At 41.7% G+C, this 22,427-nt stretch overlaps 1 long non-coding RNA gene across 1 annotated transcript; it reads right to left on the reverse strand.

Annotated features, from left to right (window-relative positions):
• Positions 1-1,917: 1,917 nt before the first annotated feature.
• LOC115462365 lies at positions 1,918-18,582 on the reverse strand. The gene is made up of 3 exons (XR_003940833.1): positions 18,496-18,582; positions 8,142-8,146; positions 1,918-1,930 (listed from the first exon to the last, which is right to left on the reverse strand). It is a non-coding gene; the product is annotated as an uncharacterized LOC115462365 (long non-coding RNA).
• Between the last annotated feature and the right edge of the window lie 3,845 nt (positions 18,583-22,427).

Genomic DNA, 22,427 nt, shown 5'->3' on the forward strand with positions numbered 1-22,427 from the left:
ATGCCCCCTTTTGAGCTGCACACAAGACATAGTCAGATACAGTACATGCGTGAATCCAAATTAGTACTAATTAAGTGCCAATTTATGCAATAATTGTTCATTAGCACCCAACTGACTAATTAGTTTGTGTGCACATCTGGACTCCGTGCCCAACTTCCAGTGACTTATATAGAGTCTGAGGGTTAACATGCAAAGTTGGACATCCAATTTATAGAATAAGACATCTGTGCACGCAACTAATTTAATAACTGGCTGTTAATTGGCATTATTGGCTTATATTGGCGTTAATTGACACTACTTGGCAGTTGCGCATACAACTGACCTTAGTCATTAGTCTACATGCTGCATGCGCAATTTCTGTCATTTGCAACTTCTAGGGAGCATGGCAGTGGCAGGGAAATGTGAGGGTCAGAGGTGTGGGCATAAGTTTAAATTTCACTTCAAATTTAAACTAGGGATTAAGGGCTAGATTCTATATATGGCAGCAAAAAAATCAGACCCCCCCCCCCCAAAAAAAATAATGCTATTCTTTAAGGTTAGGCACTGTTTATAGAATAGCATTTACACCTAGGAATCGTGCGTAACTTGGCCATTTGTACATGCCTACATTAGGAGTGTTACCCTGTTATTCTATAACAATGTGCATTTATTTTAGGAATCCTCCTATTTCCGTGCCCCTTTTTTCAAATCACCCATAAATTTAAGGTGCAGATCCTGTGCCTAACTTTACACATGTCCAATTTAATCTAATTAGTGCCAATAATAGCTTGTTAAAAAGACAGTCTTTGACAAGGCATGAAATTGCGAACTTACGCTAGTATTCTATATCATCAATTCTGTGTGGAACTGCCATTATAGAATTTGCACTCAGCATGTATCATCCTGGCATCTTACTCCTAAAATTGCAGGTTAAAATAAGTAACAAACCTTCCCATAAGAGAATCAATCATTCTTTCCAATAGCCTGCAAAACCAATAAGGGGTCATTTTCACCAAGCTGCAGTAAGCACTAATGCATGCTTACTGCAGCAAAAAACGCCTTACTGCAGGGTGCACTCAGGCATCCTGTGGTAATTTTGGGATTGGTGTGTGCTACTCACTCGCTAAGAAATAAAATTTATTTATTTATTTATTTATTTATTGCATTTGTATCCCACATTTTCCCACCTATTTGCAGGCTCAATGTGGCTTACATAGTTTTGGTAAGACATAGTCATTCCAGGATTAAGCTTTTAGCGCTGGGGCGTGTCTGGAGGCAGAGAGTGGACGTGTTCTGCCTCTATGGAAGCACAGGTTGTGTTCTTAGTAAAAAAAAAACCTTGAGTATGGTGTTCAATTCTGGTCGCCGCATCTCAAGAAAGATATAGTAGAATTGGAAAAGGTGCAGCGAAGGGCGACTAAAATGATAGTGGGGATGGGACGACTTCCCTCTGAAGAAAGACTAAGGAGGCTAGGGCTTTTCAGCTTGGAGAAGAGACGGCTGGAGACCTGATAGAGGTATATAAAATAATGAGTGGAGTGGAGTGGAGTGGAGTGGAACAGGTGGATGTGAAGTGTCTGTTCACGCTTTCCTAAAATAGTAGGACTAGGGGGCATGCGATGAAACTACAGTGTAGTAAACTTAAACAAATCGGAGAAAAGTTTTCTTCACCCAACGCATAATTAAACTCTGGAATTCATTGCCGGAGAACGTGGTGAAGGCGGTTAGCTTAGCAGAGTTTAAAAAGGGGTAGGGTATCCTAAAGACAAGTCCATAAACCATTACTAAATGGACTTGGGAAAAATCCAGAATTCCAGGAATAACATGTATAGAATGTTTGTACATTTGGGAAGCTTGCCAGGTGCCCTTGGCCTGGATTGGCCGCTATCGTGGACAGGATGCTGGGCTCGATGGACCCTTGGTCTTTTCCCAGTGTGGCATTACTTATGTACTTATGAGAAAACTTTGCTGTGTTCGCAGTTATTTTGAGACAGCTTTGTTTTGTCTATTGATACAAATTCTTTTTTCACAGATTACTGTAATCTAGTTTGTTTAGGATGTACTAAATCTCAATTAAAGAGAATTCAAACTGTTCAGAACATTGCGGTATGTTTGATATCTGGTTTAACCACATATGATCATGTTTCATCTTACTATATTAAAATTCATTGGTTGCTTTTTGAGGCTAGAATCTTGTTTAAATTGGCCTGCAAGCAGCAATAGTAGGGCTGTTTCCTCTGCTACGTCCCCGCAAAAGAAAGGCAGAAAGGGCTTTTTTTCTGCTGTGTATGAGTCAGGAATGGGTAAAAGGAAAGGGCAGGGCTTTTTTCTCCACAGACTGTGAGGATTGACTGGGAAGTTATTGGCGGATAATGGATCCAGATAATTGGAAATCCAGATAACCGCGTTCTACTGTATTTGCATTTCCAGTTTGCAGTCTCTGTAAGATCTTGGAGGACTAACTGTAATCACTTGTTTTCTTTTCCTTCACCAAGGGGTAAAAAGAGACTGAGGATGCTAGAACTCACCTTAACATTCCTAGCTGTTCAGCATTGGAAAGAGCTTGTTCAGATATTCTTTTCTTCTGACTCATATATGATGTTTAAGAGAAAGGTTAAAACATTACTATTTCAGAAATTTGTTTTAATAGAATTTTCTTTTATTTTGTTTCCTTTTTTAATTATATCTCAGAAGTCTACTCTGGTTTGTGTTGCTTTGTTACCTGCTTTGAACGGCAAGAAGGTATTAGCAGGATATACTGTAAGCTTGTATGGTCTGGCGCTAATGGGTAAATTAGGTGCCAGAACAGTAGGCCTTGTGAGTAAGAGAAAGAATCTTGAAAAAAGATACGGAAAGGAAATGTGAGCTATTGAAGGCAAATGAGAGCAAAGTGATATGATAAATCTTTTTGTGTGACAAAGAAACCATGCAGCTGAGCTATGTAAGGTTTGAAGGTGTTTAAGTTGGGAGCCTGCCATGCCAGCATAAATGGAATTACAATAATCTAAACATGAAATCAAAAAAGCGTAAATAAGGGTTTGAAGCGTAGAAAAGTAAAGCTAGGTACTTTTCTATACTCCATGCCCTTGGCATAAAATTTCCACAGCACATGGAAGTCCTGTGTTTTAAAACATTAGAAATCTGCTGTTGAAATGATATAGTACATAAGTATTGCCATACTGGGACAGACCAAAGGTCCATCAAGCCCAGCATCCTGTTTCCAACAGTGGCCAATCCAGGTCACAAGTACTGGCAAGGTCCGAAAAAAGTACAATGCATTTTATGCTGCTTATCCTAGAAATATCCACAACAAACTATGAATGGAGTGACAGTAGCTCAAAAGAGCAAATCAATTTTTGATAAGGGGACATCTCATAAGGTCACGTGGGTACTTTATAGCATACTTTTAGCTCACCCCTTAATGCGTGACAGTTTGTAATCATTGACAGCCCCCAACCTCCGATAGTGCACCCAACTTGCTTAACACTCGTGTACTGCTATATATATATCACTTAAAATGTCTTAGGGTGTCTTAGTAAACCACTTATTTATTTTTTTATTCTTTTTTTCTTTTTTCTATTTTTTCTTTTGTGCACTATCGTTAGAAAGTCTCTAACATGAGCTTAATCTGGTACAGAAGAAATTTTCAATTTATCAGAAAGACTTGACTTATCTGTACACTGCTGAAAGCCACCAATTTCTTAATTCTTGTCTGATCTTACTGTGGCGACAAGTATCAAGCTCTTCATAGAGATCTCTTGCCCGTATTAGATCAATTCACTGGTATACGCCAAGACAGAAGAGTAGAGTGTTGCCATTGTTTTTGTGGTTTTGATTGTTATCCTAGAAATAAGCAGTGGATTTTCCCCAAGTTCATTTTAATAATGGTCTATGGATTTTTCCTTTAGGAAGCCATCCAAACCTTTTTAAACCCTGCTAAGCTAACTGCTTTTACTACAATCTCTGGCAACGAATTCCAGAGTTTAATTACATGTTGAGTGAAAAAAAATTGAGAATCAATACTGATCCCCAGGTAATGAAAGTAGGTAACAGGAGAGATAATCAGACCAAATAAAACAGGAGAAAGAGTGGGCTGAGACAACGGGCCAGTGATCCAGCAAACTGTGGACTTCTTATGGTTTAGGACCAGCTTTTGATCAGTCAGCCAACTTGCAAGAGCGTTAAGGCAATTCTGTAGCGGACCTAAGTCTATATGAAGCGGTGATGTGGGAAAAATCAGTAATATATCATCTGCATAAAAATAAAAATATCTCATACTTTCTCTACTAACTCCCGTTCTTAATTACTTCCCAAAGTTGTCATATACATAATAATATGGTTTTGATAATCTTAAGACAAGCTAAATGTAAGAAAAAAAAATGAAATTCACCCTGATTTGCTAAGCAGCATTAATTTCCCAGCTCTCGATTATACAGTGTGTACTTAAATGTTAACTTGAAATTTAAACTGTCATTAGGCTCACTTTTCTACTCCCCTTTTTAAAATCATCTCATTAGTTAATCAGAAATATGCACCTTTATTAGTGTATCAATTAGGGAGAAAAAGTGCTGGGATTTTACTTACTGTTATGGTATCAGCTCGCTCAATTGATTTACTAATGAGGTTTAGTGTGAAAATACAAAGAGCACAGAAGCCAAAGTAATTCAGAACACCTTGGGAAATTATAGTTGCTTTTTGCTAATTCAAAGCATTATTTAAACAAATGTGGTTATTAAATGAAGCTGCAATCATTGTGTAATTCCTGCTTCCTGGGCTAGGAGAATCTAAGAGTGCATTCAAGACTGGTGAAGCAAGCAGACACCCCACACTCCTTGCATTCTTCCTGATGGGTAGAGGAGTGTGGTAGCCGTGTTAGTCCACTCTTAAGGTTATCAATAGAAATCAAACAAAATAAAACATGGAAAAGAAAATAAGATGATATTTTTTTTATTGGACATAACTTAATACATTTCTTGATTAGCTTTCGAAGGTTGCCCTTCTTCGTCAGATCGGAAATAAGCAAATGTGCTAGCTGACAGTGTATATAAGTGAAAACATTCAAGCATTACTATGACAGTCTGACAGGGTGGGAGGATGGGGGTGGGTCGGAGGTATGCATGAGAACATCAAAGCATATCATTGATATTCTAACAGGATGGGTGTGGATAGGTGAGGGGTGGGGTGATCAACAGACATACAGCTTTATGGTTTATAATGGGCTAGGTACCCCAGGTCCTTGTTAAGTCCTTTCTGTTGGGTGTTAAAATATTCAATCATTCTGACTTCAAAGGTCTTACGTTCTTGTATGGTTTTAAAGTTACCTTTCAGTATTCTCACTGTGAAATCACTGGTACAGTGTCCTGGTTCTGTGAAGTGCTGTCCCACCAGGGTGGGGGCCCTACTGGCTGTATTGTTTATGTGATGTCTATGTAAATTGAATCTTGTCTTAAGCATCTGGCCTGTTTCTCCAATATAGCATCCTTCGTTACATTTTTTACACTGAATGATATATACCACATTGGAAGATGAGCAAGTGAAAGATCCCTTTATGTTGAATATCTTTCCTTTGTGGGTAACTGTGGGGTCCTGTGAAATATTTTGGCATAGTTTGCAACTGGATAAATTACAGGGACGTGTGCCCTTCTGTTCCTTTTCAGTCTGTTTTTGAAATCTTTGTTTGTGTTCATTGTTGGTGTGGTTAATAAAGATCTTTAATATAAATCTAAAAAAAATACCACATATTAGTTTGATGTTCTGCCCAAATAAATCTGTTTACTAGGGTCCTTGATGCAAATGCAGTGCATTTTTCACCTGGTTCAATTTGTACAGCAAATGAAAAGGCAAAATGGTCCAAAAATCCACAGGAAAAAAATGTCACTTTGAAATTCTGATGTCATTGGGGTTTCTTCACCAGCCACTCCTTAGCCAAGGCACTGTTTGGAAGCAGAGACTCTCTGATTCAAGATACAGACTCCAACTCTATACATGGTAAAGATCCATTATGTTAGAGGAGTAGCTAGGTTTTAAGGTCAGGGGGAGCAGACTTTTGTAAAATAGGCGCCAGCAATGATCGCACAACTGAATTAGTAGAAGTCAAATTGGAAACCACAGGAAACAGTATGAGCATGTGTCTACTCCCTAGTAGTTGAGAAAGGCATTGCACAATAGAAAAATTGATATTATTTTTGTTATGGTTAGTTAGCTAATAGTCATCTAAGAATGCTGCTCAGTAACACATTATGAATTGCCCAAACATTTTCACTGAAGTTTTCCTGAACTATGAAGCAAAGTATCTGCAGTCAATTACCATTCACACTCTAACTTAGAGCATCCTCACCCCTATGTTGGCTCTTTAGCACTTAGCTGCAATTCATACTCTGTCAACCAGGAGTGCTTGTGCTGCTTGTGTTGTCATGATCATGACTGAAGAGTTCAGTGCTGGTACCACTGGCCCTTCTGCTGTGGTTCAGCAGAACCAGCACTCCATTCTTCAGCCATGAGTCTGGTGACACCATCAGCAGGAACGCTCCCGTACTCTGCCAAGGAACAGCTGTACCTGTAATACAAAGCCTACAAAAGTCACTCAAAATCTATATAATCTACTTGACCATAACACCACTGACTTACAGAAGTAACACAACAAAGACCTTATCTAGAAAAATGCAACACAGGAAATACTCCAGTAGGAACTATTGGAAAACTGGAACAAGTTGAATTCTTATAGATGCTTAAATAGAAACTAGATGCAAACAGAGTACCTGGCCTCAGTCACAGACACTGAACACCCTTGCCAGGTACAGAATAAATTACCACAAAGTTAAAATATGAATATGTAGACTAAACTTAAAACCCAAGAAGCCACACTGCAACACTAGAGAAAGAGAAATCAAAACAGCACTCTGCAAAATATAAAGAAAGCAGTGTAAACTTACTGGAAAACTGACTTTCCGTTTAATGAATTAAAAATAAAAATTTTCTTTCTACTTTTGTTGTTTGGTCGTTTTGTTTTCTTTTTCCCACCATGTTTGTCTCAGTCTCCAGTTTCTGGCTTTTCTTAACTTTCTTCACATGATCTCCAGTTCATCTGCCACTTCTCTCCCTTCCTGCCTTCTTCACTTTCTCTCCTATATCCACCTCTGAATTGATCTTTTCCTTTCAGCTTTCCTTCATTTAGTTTTCTGCCTCTTAGACTTCATTCATTTTTACTACTCAGTCTTCAATCTTCCTTTTTATTTTTAACCACATCTGCCTACAGTTTTCATCTCCCTTACTCCAGCCCGCCCATTCTTCATTCTATTATTTCATAGTTTGGGGGGGGGGGTTGCTATCTATCCCCTCTCTTCCATCACCGTCTCTTTCCTCCCTTCTGTACAGCACCCTCTATTTTCACTCCTCTAACCAGTATATTCTCTTTCATTTTCTCTTACCACCCTCTGTCCTGGATGTCCTCTTTCCCTCACCTCCATTCAGTATCTCTCCCTGACACCCTATTCCCCCCTCTTATGCAGCATTCCTCCTTGTCCTTCTCTCCTTTCCATGTCAGCATCTCCCCTATATCCCTACTCCTCCCATGTGCAGCATACCCCTTCTCGGTCCTCATCCCTGTGCCATGTCCAGTACCCCCCTCTGTTTTTTTATTGCCCCTTGTCCACCATCTCCCCGTCTTCCTACTCACCTCATGTCTAGCATCATCCAATATTCCCTCCCTCTTCCAAGCCAGCAATTGCCCTCACTCAACCCCTTTAGCTGGATGGAGTGTTAGGGGGAGATGCTGGAGGGGGGTGAGAGAAAACAAGAGAGAATATACTGGGCAGAGGAGTGAAAATAGAAAGAGGGTGCTGTACAGTAGGGAGGAAAGAGAAGGTGCTGGAAAAGGGGGGAGAGTTAGCAAAAAAACGATCTATGAAATAATAGGATGCCCCTCTCTCCCCCTTCCATCCAGTATCTGCCCCTAACCCTCTTCCACCTAGTGTGTTCCTCCTCTACTTTTTCCATACAGCGTGCACTCTTTCCCCTTCCATCCAATGTCTGCCCCCTTTCTCTCTTCTCGCGCCCTATTTTCCAGAGTCTGTTCCTTCTCTCCCACCTTCCTTTCACCATCTGTCCTCTTTCTAACCCATCTCACTGACTCTTCCTTCCAGCACCTGCCCCTTTTCTCTGACCATTCCTTCTAGTATTTGTCCCCTCTATCCCTCCTTCCATCCAGCACCTGTCCCTTCCCACTCTCCATTCTTCCATTTAGTAACTGTCTCTTCCAGATCTCCCTCCTCCCTCTTCTTTCTGACCCTTTCTTTCAAGATCCCATCCAGCCCCTCTCTTCCTCCTTCCAACCAGCAAGTGTCCCTTCCCTCTCTCACTCTGACCCTTCCATCCAGCTCCTGTCCCCTCTGCCATCTTCCCCTTTCCTTCCAGCGTCTGACCTCTTTCCCTTCCCCTCTCTCCGACACCCCACTGCTGCTAATACTCCATCTTTGACTACTCCAGCCCAGACCAGCAGTGGCAAAACAAAGTAGAGCAATCGCGGAGCCACACTGTGCAGATTCATGGCTGCTAGTCCCTGCCCCTCTGACATCATTTCCTGTTCCGGGGCAGGAGTGGAAATCTTAGTTTCTTACCTGTAACGGTAGTTTTCCATGGACAAAGGATCTTCTAGCCACACCTCTGAATATACACCATGATGACGTGCATGACCCAGCTATCCAATAGGAATGCTTAAAAGTAAAAGTAAAAAGTTAGCGCATTCCCGCTCACATATACAGTATAAATACCAAATGACAGCCCAGAAAACTCAGTTTAATAAATATAGCTACGACAACTAGGGAGGGTAGGGAGGGATTGTGTGGCTAGAAGATCCTTTGTACACAGAAAACTACCGTTACAGGTAAGAAACAAAGATTTTTCCATGGACAGGATCTTCTAGCCACACCTCTGAAGACTCCCAAGCATACACAGGTAACAAACATGTGATATAATAAACATGAATAATCCAATAACATGATGAAAAGAAATTGTTACCTGTGATAGGAGGAGGAGGACAGTTGTCGTTTACATTGCCTCCCGAAGGATTGATAGTCCAAATAATGAATCTGCATGTGATGCTGCATCGAGACAATAATGCTTTGAAAAGTATGGAGGGATGACCATGTAGCTGCCCTACAAATATCTAGAAGAGGCGCCCTATGTAAAAATGCAGTTGAGGCCACCATAGCACTCAACTTATGAGCTGTAACATGAGGATGTGAAGCATGCTGATGATAACAGAAATTGATACACTGGGTAACATATGAATAAAGAGTACGGTTAGATACTGGTTGTCAATTTGTTTTTATATATTGTAAGAAAGAAACAACTGTGAAGGTCTATGAACACCTGACGTACGCTGTAAATATATTGATAATGCTCTCGTACAGTCCAATGTATGCAACCTACTGTGTTGAGTAGATTGATGCGGAGGTGGGAAAAACACTGGTAAAATAAAAGATTGATTCATATGAAAATAAGACACTACTTTCGGTAGAAACTTTGGATGAGGTTGTAGTATTGTTTTATCATGTAAAATTTGAGTATATGGAGTGTAATATACGAGTGCATGTAGTTCTCCAATTCTTCGAGCAGAAGTAATAGAGATAAGAAACAACGTTTTCCAAGTAAGAAATTGGAGGTAGCCGATTGAAGTGGTTCAAATGGAGGTTCCATGAGCTTTTCCAAAACCAAATTCAAATCCCATGCCACTGGAGGTAGCTGAACCGGAGGTTTAAGATTCAGTAAACCTTTCAAAAATCTCTTTGTGATAGGATGTGCCATTACTATGGAATCATCAATCGGATTATGAAAAACAGAGATAGCTGCAATGTGGACCTTAACTGAAGAAGCAGCTAGCCCTGAATTGGATAAATAGAGGAGATATTCCAATAATGGAGATATTGGGCAAGAAATTGGATTAACCTGATGTGGTTTACACCAGCACTGGAATCTTTTCCATGTAGATGCATAAACCAGTCCCGTTGACTGCTTCCTGAAAGTCAACAACACATTAAGAACTGGTTGAGAAAAGACTGAAGTATCTAGTGGTTTGCTTGAAGATACCAAGCGGTCTGAGATTTGGATGTAGAAGTTGACCGTTGTTCTGAAATGTGAGGTCTGGAATTGAAGGAAGGAACTGTGGCTGGAAGACAGCTAACTTTGTTAGAACGGGAACCCAAATTTGCCTCAGCCAATATGGTGTTATTAGAATTATAGACGATCTGTCCTGGATGATTTTCTGTAATACTCTTGGGATGAGAGGAATTGGAGGAAAAGCGTAAAACAGAGAATTTGTCCAAAGGATAGCAAATGCGTTTGCGGCTATCCTGTTCTTTGAAGGCCACCTTGAGCAATATTTGCGACACTTGTTTTTCTGTGGGGACGTAAAGAGATCAACCTGAGGCCAGCCCCGAAGCCAAAACAGGTCGTGAATAACTGTGGTCTTCAGAGATCACTCATGTGGTTAAAGTTTCCTGTTTAATACATCTGCGATGTGATTTTTCCGTCCTGGTAGATAAATCGCTTGAATCGCAGAATGAAGTGATAGAACTAGAGTCCAAAGTCTGACAGCTTCTTGACACAGACGATGAGAGCCCATACCTCCTTGTTTGTTTATACAAAAATATTGCCTATACGAACTTGTATCACTTGGGATTGAAGTAAATGTTGAAAAATTTGAATAGCCAATCGGACTGCTCTCAATTCCAGGAGATTTATGGAGTAGAAGCTCTCTTGAAGTGTCCAGTGACCTTGTGTTGACAAGTGTCCCATATGTGCCCCCCAACCAACTTTGGATGCATCTGTGGTAAGAATTTTGGTTGGTAGAGCTCCCACCAAGAGATTTTGTTGATGTGTCCACCACAACAGCTGTAGTTTGAGATGGTTGGATAGAAGAATCTGTGAAGAAAGAGGGTGTAGATACTGAATCCACCTTTTCTTTAAATACCACTGTAGAGGACGCATCCACAGTCGCGCTATCGGAAGAACAGCAACTGTCGAAGCCATATGTCCCAAAAGAATTAGAATAGTGCGAGAAGTAGTGATGTTCACTGATTGAAGATATTGAACTAATTGTATCAACAAGTGAGCTCGAGCGAGTGGTAACTTCGCTAGAGACTCCCCAGAAACAAGATCTGCTCTGATGAAAGTCAATCTCCGTGTTGGGATCAAATGTGATTTCCTGTAATTGATCACTAAACCTAACCTTTCGAGAAGTAGAATGGTAGTCTGTAAGTCTTGCAGATTCTTCTGTGGAGACTGAGCTACAATCAACCAGTCATCGAGATATAGAAAAAGGATGATCCCTTGTCGATGTAAATGAGCAATTGGAGCTATGACACACTTTGAGAAGAGTCTGGGAGCTGATGTTAAGCCAAATGGTAGAACCTTGTACTGGTAATGATGGGCTTGACACACAAACTGAAGAAATCGTCGTGAAGACAGATGAACAGGAATATGTAGGTAAGCCTCCTGAAGATCTAGGGCTGAAAACCATTTTCCTTGTCGTAGTAAAGGAAGTATTGCCAGTAAAGATGTCATTCGAAATCTTTTTTTTCGGGAGAAATTTGTTGAGTTGTCTTAGATCCAAGATTGCTCTTAGACCCCCATCTTTCTTGGGGATAAGAAAAAATCAGGAATAAAAACCTTTGTTTCTGTCGTGAGCAGGTACACTCTTTATGCATTGAGATGAAGGAACCTGCAAACTTCCTGTTGTAACTGTGGAATCTGGGAACTTGGAACAAGGAGATGTGTATGTGATCGAAGCGGTGGGGGTTGTGAAAATATAAGGAAATAATTATTTTGAACAATATCCAAAATCCAACTGTCTGTTGTTATTGACCTCCAAGCACTGAAAAAGTGTTGAAGTCTGCCCCCCACCGGACTCTGACACCAGGAAAGGTCAAAAAGAAGGAGTGAGTTTTTGTTGCTGGTGTGTCTGAACAGGCTTCTGAGAACGCCTGTCTCTACCTGGTCTAGTGTGAAAATTGTAACGTTGAGACTGAGATTTAAATTGATAAGGAGGACGCTGATGAGCAAAAGATTTTTATTGCTGAAATCTAGTTCTAGTATGAAATAAGGTAATCTTTTATAATTTGATTTAGAAGGTTGGTGCATATCCTGCTCCAAAGTATCAAGTGTTGTACAATCCTCCTTGAGACCTTCAATCAACTGTTTAACTCTATCACCAAATAAAGAATCACCAGAACAAAGAGCATGAGCTACCTTTTCATGAACATCTTCACCTAATGCAGAAGCTCTTAACCAAAATAAGCGCCTTGACGCAATTGAAGTAGCTGCATTTCTGACCGAAGTGTCAAACTGATCATGTGTGGTAAGGATCATTTGCTTAGAACTCTCCTCCAAACTGGTCATAATTTACTGAAAAAGCAGCATGCTTTGTTGAGAAACAATGATTGTAATTTAGACAAGTCCTCCATTATAGTATATAAGTATTCTATCTGATGAACCATATGAATTGCAATATGAACCGAAAGCATAGAAGACTGAAAATTCTTTCTTGCTAAAATGTCCATAAACTTTAAATCCTTAGGAGGTGGATGATTAGTAATATCTTTTTGTAACTTATTTCGCCGCATGGCAGATTTTACCACCAACAATGCATGAGGAAGTTGAGTCTTACCATGACCCAAAAGTTCTTGAACCTTATATTTATTCTCTAATGACCTTTGAGTAGGTCGAACAGAATAATGCGTATTCCATATCAATTTGTGATGGTCCTGGAGCACCTGAGGTATAGGAAGGGTTGTAGACTGCTTAACCAAATTTAAGTACTTAGTGACTGATCTTTTATCCTCAGAAATCTCACCTTGAGAAGTAAGAGAAATTATCAAAGTATTAACCAATTTTTGCGAAACTTAGCATAAGACTCATCCTGCACCGGCAAACCTTCATCCTGATGAGTAGAATGCATAGAAGAAATAGAAAGCATTTCCTGCACTGACTGAATCAGCTGATACTATGAAGTGAAGAGGCCAACGAATGGGCTGGTGAATTGATTTGTGACTTCACTGACATATTATCTTGTACAGAAGTTGAAGGAGATACCGACCATAGCTGCTGCCTCTGAGGTGTGTGAGGAAGAGAAGCTGTTTTAGATGAATTAACTTGTTTAGAGTGACAGGTAGAACCCGAAGGTCCTTTAACCATCTGCTGATTCGCTAGAAGCTTTGTGAGTAATTCCCTCAATTTCAATTGTGTTACTGAAGAAGAAGATTAGTGAGCCATAGAAGAGGCACGAGAAAAAGAATGTTCAACATCGTTTTCTTGGTGGAGCATCTGATGACGAAGCCGATGAAGATGTAGATGTAAGATGCTATATAGATGGACAACCATCCCGAGATCAGGAAGAATGCCGAGATGGGTGCCCATGCCGAGAAGAATGTCGAGATGGGCGCCCATGCCTGACATCTACATCGACCTCACAGCACGAAGTCGACATTGAAGTCGTCTTCCCAGATCGATGATCTCGGCTTCGGTGTTGACTCAGACGTCCAAAAGAAGACTCATCAGATTACCTCGATGAACGTCGACGTCGATGCCGACCTCTAGACCTGGCATCGGAATCAAGCACAACGTCCCGAGACGTTTGCTGTCAATTCATTGAAGAAATGTCCTGATCCCCGGGCACTGAGGCAAGGGGGAGAGCATGAATTGAAGTCACCTGATCCCCCGGCACTAAGGCAAGGGGGAGAGCAGGGATAATATTATCTTCCAGAACAGCTGACCCAGCCGATGCTGGCAAAGACATTACTGATGAAGTTTTGTTTAGAGAACTTACAGATGAAGACTCCGACTGCAAAACTGTCAAATATTGTTTCAATTTCAACGATCTTATTTCAAGCCATTTTTGTGACATATTCCTACAAGCGAAACAATTTACTATATCATGATGTTCTCCCAAACAACAGAGACATCGAATATGAGTATCCGTAAGGGATCATTTTCGTGGGCAATTAACACAACTCTTAAATTCTGTCTTTTCCTGAGACATTACAAATAATTGTTGTGATAAATCAAATTGTTGAATTTTGACTGACTGAAGAGAAAATATACCGGGTCGTTCTGTCAACGCGGAAAAAATAAAACTGACTTGTCTGGGCTGTCATTCGGTATTTATACTGTATATGTGAGCGGGAATGCGCTAACTTTATTACTTTTACTTTTAAGCATTCCTATTGGATAGCCGGGTCACGCACGTCATCGTGGTGTATATTCAGAGGTGTGGCTAGAAGATCCTGTCCATGTAAAACTGGCAGCTGCGAGTCTACGTAGTGCGGATTCGCGACAATAGCTGTACTTTGTTTTGCTGCCGTTACCACTGCACTGAAGCAGCAGCGGCGGAAGGGAAGAGAGGCGGGTTCGTGGCCATGTAGCGCATAGGCGCCGTTTCCCCTCAAATCCATTTGGGGGAGCGACCGCTTCCCTTGCGCCCCACCTAGTTACGCCATTGAGAATAATCCTTGTAACAGGTGCCAGCGCTGGGGTGCTCAGCACCCCCATTGTTGAGCAAGTTCATTTGAGTCCAGAAAGGTATAATGTGTGCTGTGTTCAGCACCCCAATCATTTTTTAAAAGTGGTACCGATGATTCTTGTCATGCAATGTAGAGGAACTCCTTCTGATAAACCTTTACTGACCTTTATAGCGGTGGGCACTGAGTTTTTCCAGCATCCAAATTTACTGAATCGGTCCTGTGTATATAAATCTTGCTTGCTGAAGGAAACAGTTGAAAAGCTTTTCATTTAATTCAGTTTATAGAGGGTAATTTTACAACAGGGTACTGTCGGTAGGGATCTACAGTGGTAACTACATGGGCGCCATGTTATAAAGACAAGTATGTGGTGGACAGTGCAACTTGAATGTAGGCACAATCTTATACCTGTTCAAGATGGTGTAAATGAAGACACACAGGCAGAACAAGGAGTGGGAAAGACCACACCGATGAGTCAAGAAAAGCTGTTAAGTCTTTATTATGGAGTCAGCAATTACTTTACACATATACATATGTAGATTACATTATAATATTATTAATTATGGTTTTGCTCACACCTTTTTAGTACTAGTTCAAGGTGAGTTATATTTGGTATTTCCCTGTCTCTGGAGGGCTCATAATCTAAGTTTGTACCAGAGGCAATAGTGGACTGGAACAGGTAGATGTGAATTGCTTGTTTACTCTTTCCAAAAATACTAGGACAATAAAGCTACAAAGTAGTAAATTTAAAATGAATTGGAGAAAATATTTCTTCACTCAATGCGTAATTAAACTCTGGAATTCATTGCCAGAGAATATAGTAAAAGCAGTTAGCTTAGCGGGGTTTAAAAAAGGGTTTGGATTGCTTCTAAAAGGAAAAGTCCACAGACCATTATTAAAATGGACTTGGGGAAAATCCACGGCTTATTTCTAGGAGAAGCAGCATAAACTGTATTGTACTGTTTTGGGATCTTGTCAGGTACTTGTGACCTGGATTGGCCACTGCTGAAAACAGGATGCTGGGCCTTTGGTCTGTCCCAGTATGGCAATACTTATGTACTTATGACTTGACTAAGACCACAAGGAGCAGTAGTAGGATTTGAACTGGACACCTCTGGATGTCAAGGCTGGTGTCATAACCACTAGGCCACTCCTGCACTCTACATGCATACATGCTAACTCCATATGTGCGTCATGCAGATTCCACCCCATGCACACCCACCAGCACAGTATGAACCATCATGCCAAAAGTCTTTTATAAGAGGAATGAGTTTATAGATGTAATCCACCGGTAAATTGGGAATAAGAAAGTATGTGGATTTTCCCGGGGGATTACTAGACCTGTTTTGTAAAACTCTCCAGATTCACTGGGAGGAGGAACAATATGAATGTGAAGGTGAAGAGCCCGGCCCAGAGGGAGGTACTGAGATAATAAGTGACAAGGGATGTCATAGTTGGGGATGGAGTTTGAATGTTATAAAAATTATGGGATTACAGAGCATATGGTCTTTGGTTGCCTTCACCTCAGTCAGGACTCATGAGGACAGGGGCTATTCTGATCAGGCCCAATAACCTAAGACTGAACTAAGGAGTAGTTGCTGTTAATAAAAGCAGTAACTGAGGAGAGCTCTGGGTGGGTAGAAAGGGTTAATCCCCTGGGAGCAGAGCAGGAAAAACCTTTCAGTGCCAGGGGCAGCAGCTCCAAGAAGTGCACCTCTGGAGGAGTAGGACAGACAGGGAGGTCCAATCCTGACTGGGTCAGGCAGCTGGGTAAAAGCCCAGTGGAACAGCTTGCCGTGAAAGGAGCAGAAAGCCAAAGCATTAGATTGTTCTGCCAGGAAGGATGGGTATTGGAGGATTGGATGGTACTGTAAACATGTAAATACCCTGGAATTTTCAAGAGACCATCAATTTATACCAAACGTCTTAGATTGGCACAAAACCTTCTTTCAGCAATGTGAACTATTTGTTGCAGTGTTCCAGTAAAGTTATATTTTGCATTTAACATAAAACCTGGAATGGAGAGTAGTGTGAGGGAAGTCAATTTGCTCAGAGACTATTAAAGAAAATCGTAAAGAGTGTGGCTTAAAACCCTACAGCCTACTGGGATCAAGCCCGGCCCTGGCCTATGCCCAGCTCAGTAAAAGTAGAATTCTTGTTTGTGGCCCTGGACTCTGGTAGCTGACCCAAATAGCTCATTGGTGTCCAGAACTTGTGGTGAGACCAGGGTTATACAGAATTACCTCAAAAAATTTAAGTATGCAAAATTCAAACCCAGAGGAATAAACAATATAAATGTCTCTCAAATACTCTCTGTTATCCAATGGCGCCACAGAGCTCACTTCACAGATTTATGTCTTAGGAGGAAAAAGCCTCAGATAATTCATAAGCATCTACTTTTAAACTTATTATATCCAATCATCAGCATAAAAAACTTCCTTCCATGACAAAATATGAATAAAGAACAATAAATCTCTGAGAGAACTCTTGGAAACAGTTAAATTTGCAGAAAATAGTGCTTATCTTTTAAATCTTAGGTCCTCCAACAGTGGCCAACGTTTCATGGTATAAAAACTACTGCATCAGGGCTCAAAGACCAGATTTGCCAACAACAAACAAAAAGATGACATTAGCAAAAATGTGCTATCAATTTCCTGTCAGTACATACAAGGAGATTCTCAGTTGAAAATCCAAATACCAAAATAACAGTTCCATTTCTGTCTGTTTCAGTGGTGGGAAAAATGATACATACAGAGAAAGAGAGAGAGAAAAATACATATTTCTAAAACCTTGTATTTTTAACTAGTAAAAGAAGCCCGTTTCAGAGCAAATGAAATGGGCCCTAGCAAGGTTTTCGTCGCCAACACCCCCCTCCCTCCCTCCCTGGCCAACCCCTTCGTTGTTCTGGCATTGCTCCGCCCCAGCATCATGACGTTTGACATGAGGGCGGGGCCCAGAGCGATTCCCCTCCCTGCCTCCCTCCTTGCCAACCCCTTCGTTCTGCCATTGCTCTGCCCTCGAGGGCGGGGCCTGGAGCGATTTCCCACCCCCCCCCCGCCTCCCTGCCTCCCTCCCTGCCAACCCCTTCATTGTTCTGCCATTGCTCCGCCCTCGAGGGCGGGGCCCGGAGCGATTTTGGTGGCTTCACCATCACGAACCTTCGAACCTTTTTGAAGGAAGTCAGAGCTTGGCTTCACTGACGTCAGTGTCCTCAGGGTGAGTTTTATTATAGTAGATGTGTGCCAGAGCTGGTGGTGGGAGGTGGGACTGGTGGTTGGGAGGCGGGGATAGTGCTGGGCAGACTTATACGGTCTGTGCCAGAGCCGGTGGTGGGAGGCGGGGCTGGTGGTTGGGAGGTGGGGATAGTGCTGGGCAGACTTATAGGGTCTGTGTCAGAGCTGGTGGTTGGGAGGCGGGGATAGTGCTGGGCAGACTTATAGGGTCTGTGTCAGAGCTGGTGGTTGGGAGGCGGGGATAGGGATGGCCAGACTTATACGGTCTGTGCACTGAAGAGGACAGTACAAATAAAAAAGTAGCACATATGAATTTATCTTGTTGGGCAGACTGGATGGACCGTGCAGGTCTTTTTCTGCCATCGTCTACTATGTTTTTACTATGTATTCACTTACCCATAAGGGATTGCACACATATCTAATGAAATATTACTATTCACCTCCAACATACCATTCTATGGTTGACACAAGAGTATTTTACATGAAAATACACATATAAATGTTGTACGGGTATGTATAGAATTACATATACACAAAATGATATATATATATTTTTTTATTTGTCTGAAATGCGTTGTAACCGGTGTTTTAACTTCAGAAACAGAAGTTTTGTTTATTGTAACTTTATATTACAGTCCTCAGTTTCCTGCCCAAAACCCACCCATTCTACGCCTATGGCCAAGCCCCCTTTTCAACTGCGCACATTCAAATAGATACCATGTTATAGAATACGCCTAGAAAGTTGTGTGCATTCATTCTAATTAATTAACTAATTAAGCCAATTAGTGTTGTTAATTGGTTTGTTAAGTGCCAGTTATCGGCGTTGATTGGTTTGTTATTCAAATAAGTTGTGCGCACAAATTGACTATGCAGCCAAATTAGCGCGCACAACATATATAGAATTTTGGAGTGAGTACTTAACTCCTGAAATCTTCTTTGTTTTTCACTGCTGATGCTCTATACACTTATCTTCCTGTAGACAGGATCCTCCTCAGACAGTTTCACCTCTGCTCAGTTCTTGCTTGATCTTCAGTCAGAATCTCTCCTTTTCTTCTCTAGGGATCTGCAATGCTACTCTGCACATTTCTGCAACTCCAGCTTCTCTGACTCCAAGGAACTTCTATTTGGGACTTTCCTCATGAATAGGTCAAAAATTTCTTGGCGCTGCCAGATTGAGTTAGATGATTTTCTCCCAGAATCTTCTCTTGTCCTAAGTCCTTGAGGTGCAGATAATCAGAAGCCCCGCATTGTTCCAAACAGCACTCTAAAATTAGCGCCAGAACAGCATGGGGCATTAACGCCCCAATGATCAGAGCTAATAGTGTGCCTAAATTTGCATGTTATTAGCTCTGATCATAGGGGTACTTCAGCAAGAGGATTGTGCCTGGGCACGCACCCAAGGCACAATCCTCCCACAAAAGTTGTTTGACAGATTGTAAAAAAAAAAAAAAGCCCAGTCCTGTAAAACAGCAGAAGAGGTTTGACAGGTCCGGAATTTTCTCCCAGATCTGTCAAACCTATGTCCACCCCCCCCCCCCCCCCCCCCCAAACACTAAAAAGACCTGGCAGTCCGGTGGGACTGCTAACCCCCACTCCCAACACCAGCAAGACCCTAGTGGTCCAGTGGGACTGCTAGCCCTCCACACCTGCACACCCCCCTCGTGGCCTACCTTGAAGTTGGAGGAGGGAGGAACTAGCACTCCTACCCAGTGCATCCTGGGATGTGCTGGGTGGGGCTTAACTTCCATATAAGAGTGAAGCCCCACCCAGCACATCCCTATTTCGAGATAGGCTGTGAGGGGGGTGTGGGTGTGGAGGGCTAGCAGTCCCACTGGACCACCAGGGTCTTGTTAGTGTTGGGGTGAGGGCAAGTGGTCCCAGTGGACCACCTGATCTTTTTAGTGTTTGGGGGGTGGGGGGTCAGGCTTGGTTTCACTGGTCTGGGAGAAAATCCCAGAACTGTCAAACCTGGTCTTCCCCAATCCTCTAAACCCTAATGCCAGCTCCAAGCTGGCATAGGTTTTGGCGTGCTGCCCGCTAATCAGGAGGAAGGAATGCGGGAGACCCTCATTAGCATGCATTTGCATGCCATTAGCAGTCAGAGCCAGAGAGCGCATTGTTTCACATGCTCGCTGGCTCCGATCCTGGGACATAGGCAAATACGGGGGCTAATCCAGCACTAATGGTCTCTAGTGCCCGCATTTGCTTCTGATCATCTGGGCATCAGCAAATTGAGTCAAACTGTAGGTCTGATCCTTGCAAGTGATAGACTGTTGCGTCCACCTACTCTACTATGATAACAGCTTACTCCTCTACCAGGTTGATGTCATTAAAGTCCGCCCTCCACAGGTCCTGTGGCTTATGACTTCTTGAATCTCAGCCTGGTTCTAGAAGCAGCAAAGAGGTAACTTTGGCACCCTACTTTACTACTGTCCTGGGCTAATCCTGTCTCTAGGACACACTGATTAGGGAGCTCAGCACCCATCCACTCAGCTTGGTAGAAAGAAGGAGAGAGAAAGGCAAGTCTCCCTACAGAAAATTCCTACTTATAATCTCCATGACACTGCAACTCCTCCCCTGGTTTTCGATGTACAGAAACCAAAACACAGTGGAGATGACCAAAGACCAGTGCAAAGCCAAAAGAGACAATCTTTAATTGATAAGGGTTCACATAAACACTTGAAGAGATACACAACCACTACAGGGACTTGACACCAGTTGTTAGTATATAGATAATCTATGTCAAGGGTCACCAGAATGATGATTTTGAGATCATCGTAATATTTGTTCAGCAGGTTGATCATATGAGAGAAATCATAAGCAAATGATTTCGCTAGGGGAACAAAAGGTCTTAAAAAGAAATCCACAAGATAGAAAGTGGTTCTAGAATGGACTTTTGGATATGTTTTTAAACATTTTTTTAATTACTCATCTACGTTCTTATATTGATTTTATATTGATTCAATATTAACATAATTCCTGCTTGGTCTTTTATTTTTATGTATTTATTTATTGCATTTGTATCCCACATTTTCCCACCTCTTTACAGGCTCAATGTGGCTTACATTACATCATGAATAGTGGAAATATGTAAGAAAATATACATTTAGTATTGCATAAGCATCTTGGGTAACATGATAATGATAAAGCAGGATGATAGAATAACAAGCAAATATCGTGAGGCAGTTCTGGATATATCTGTTCCATTCATACTCACTATTGAAACCTGTACGTACGTTTATATATGTGTGTCAATTTTTAAAATTTTCTTTACAGTAATATTGACGTGATTTTAATTTGTGCTTTTATTCTTGTTCAGAACTATGTACTGTGGACTCCTGATGCAAACATTCTAGCCGAAACATGGCCTGTGTTGAGTCCCTGTAGTGGTTGTGTACCTCTTCAAGCGTATTTATGCTAACCCTTAACAATTAAGGATTGTCTAAGAGACTGTTTTGGCTTTGGCTCTGCTCTGGCCTTTGGTTATCTCCTCTGCTTTTTGGTTCTGATTCCTGACCCAAGGAAATTGGTCCTTCTTTTGCTTCTCTTTCAATGTACAGAGACAAATATTTTATTTGTTTATTTATTTATTTATTATATTTGTATCCCACACTTTCCCACTAAAAGCAGGCTCAATGCGGCTTACACAGTAATAGGTAACACAGAATTTTGTTATGTAAAGTAGGAAATTAAGTATAACATAATAGAAGGATGGATGGGTAGTAATAGGATGGGTAGGTAGGTAGAGACAGGTGATAGATACTTTTCAGTTTAAAGTTCTTTTGAGCTCCTTATGCTAATTGGTGAATGCACAGTTGCTCTAACTGTCCAGGTATTGATCAGAGTTATTGTCTCTATGGCTATAATCAACTCTTGCTGCCAAATGCTGGTCATCTTTTTCTAATTACTGAGCATCAATCTCGGAAGTCAGGTCAATGAACACCTCTACAAAATGTATAACCGACATCTAAATTGTCTGATAAGTGATTTAGGGGCCCTTTTACTATGATTTGCTAAGAAATGGGCTTAGTGTGTTTTAATGTGGGACTTTCTCGCACACTAAATCCATTTCTAACATGTCCCTAAAAGAGGGCAATTTTTCTTTTTGTAGGTCCCGCGTTAAGTTTTCCATTAGTGTGTTGTCGAAGCTGCAAAAATATAAAAATGCAGGAACACTGCGCAATTCTGGAACAAGATGGCCGCTGAGCGTACTTGCTAACAGCCACCATTTCTACAGCTCTCTGATTACCTATTGAGATGCCGAAGCGACGGGGCAAGTTCGCCTCCTGTGCTCCGCAGCGTTCGGTTTCTTCTTCGCAAGATATCCGGACTTTCTTGCAGACGCCTGTAGCTCCATCTACCACAGTGTCTGGAGTGTCGGGAGGCAGCCCGCTGAGATACGCGCCAGTGCGGATGGAGGCACGGCAGCGTCTCCAGGGCTAGAGCTTATGCTCAGCCCCAACACAAGGGAACCACCCCCTCAGCCGTTGGGCTGCAGCACTCCATCAGAGATGACCCTGAACGGGTCCCGCAGAAGCGGTGAGACCAGTTACAGTCGGGAGGCAGATCAAGGATCGGTTGGAGTGCAGGAAGCCTTGATGGGAACACCGATATTAACAACAAATTCGGTGGGAAATGCTGCTGGCTTGAATCCGGACTCATTATCAGAGAGAGAGGTACTATCACCACTTTTTTCCTTTGA

Source organism: Microcaecilia unicolor, chromosome 2 (assembly GCF_901765095.1).
Source record: "Microcaecilia unicolor chromosome 2, aMicUni1.1, whole genome shotgun sequence".
Taxonomy (NCBI): domain Eukaryota; kingdom Metazoa; phylum Chordata; class Amphibia; order Gymnophiona; family Siphonopidae; genus Microcaecilia; species Microcaecilia unicolor.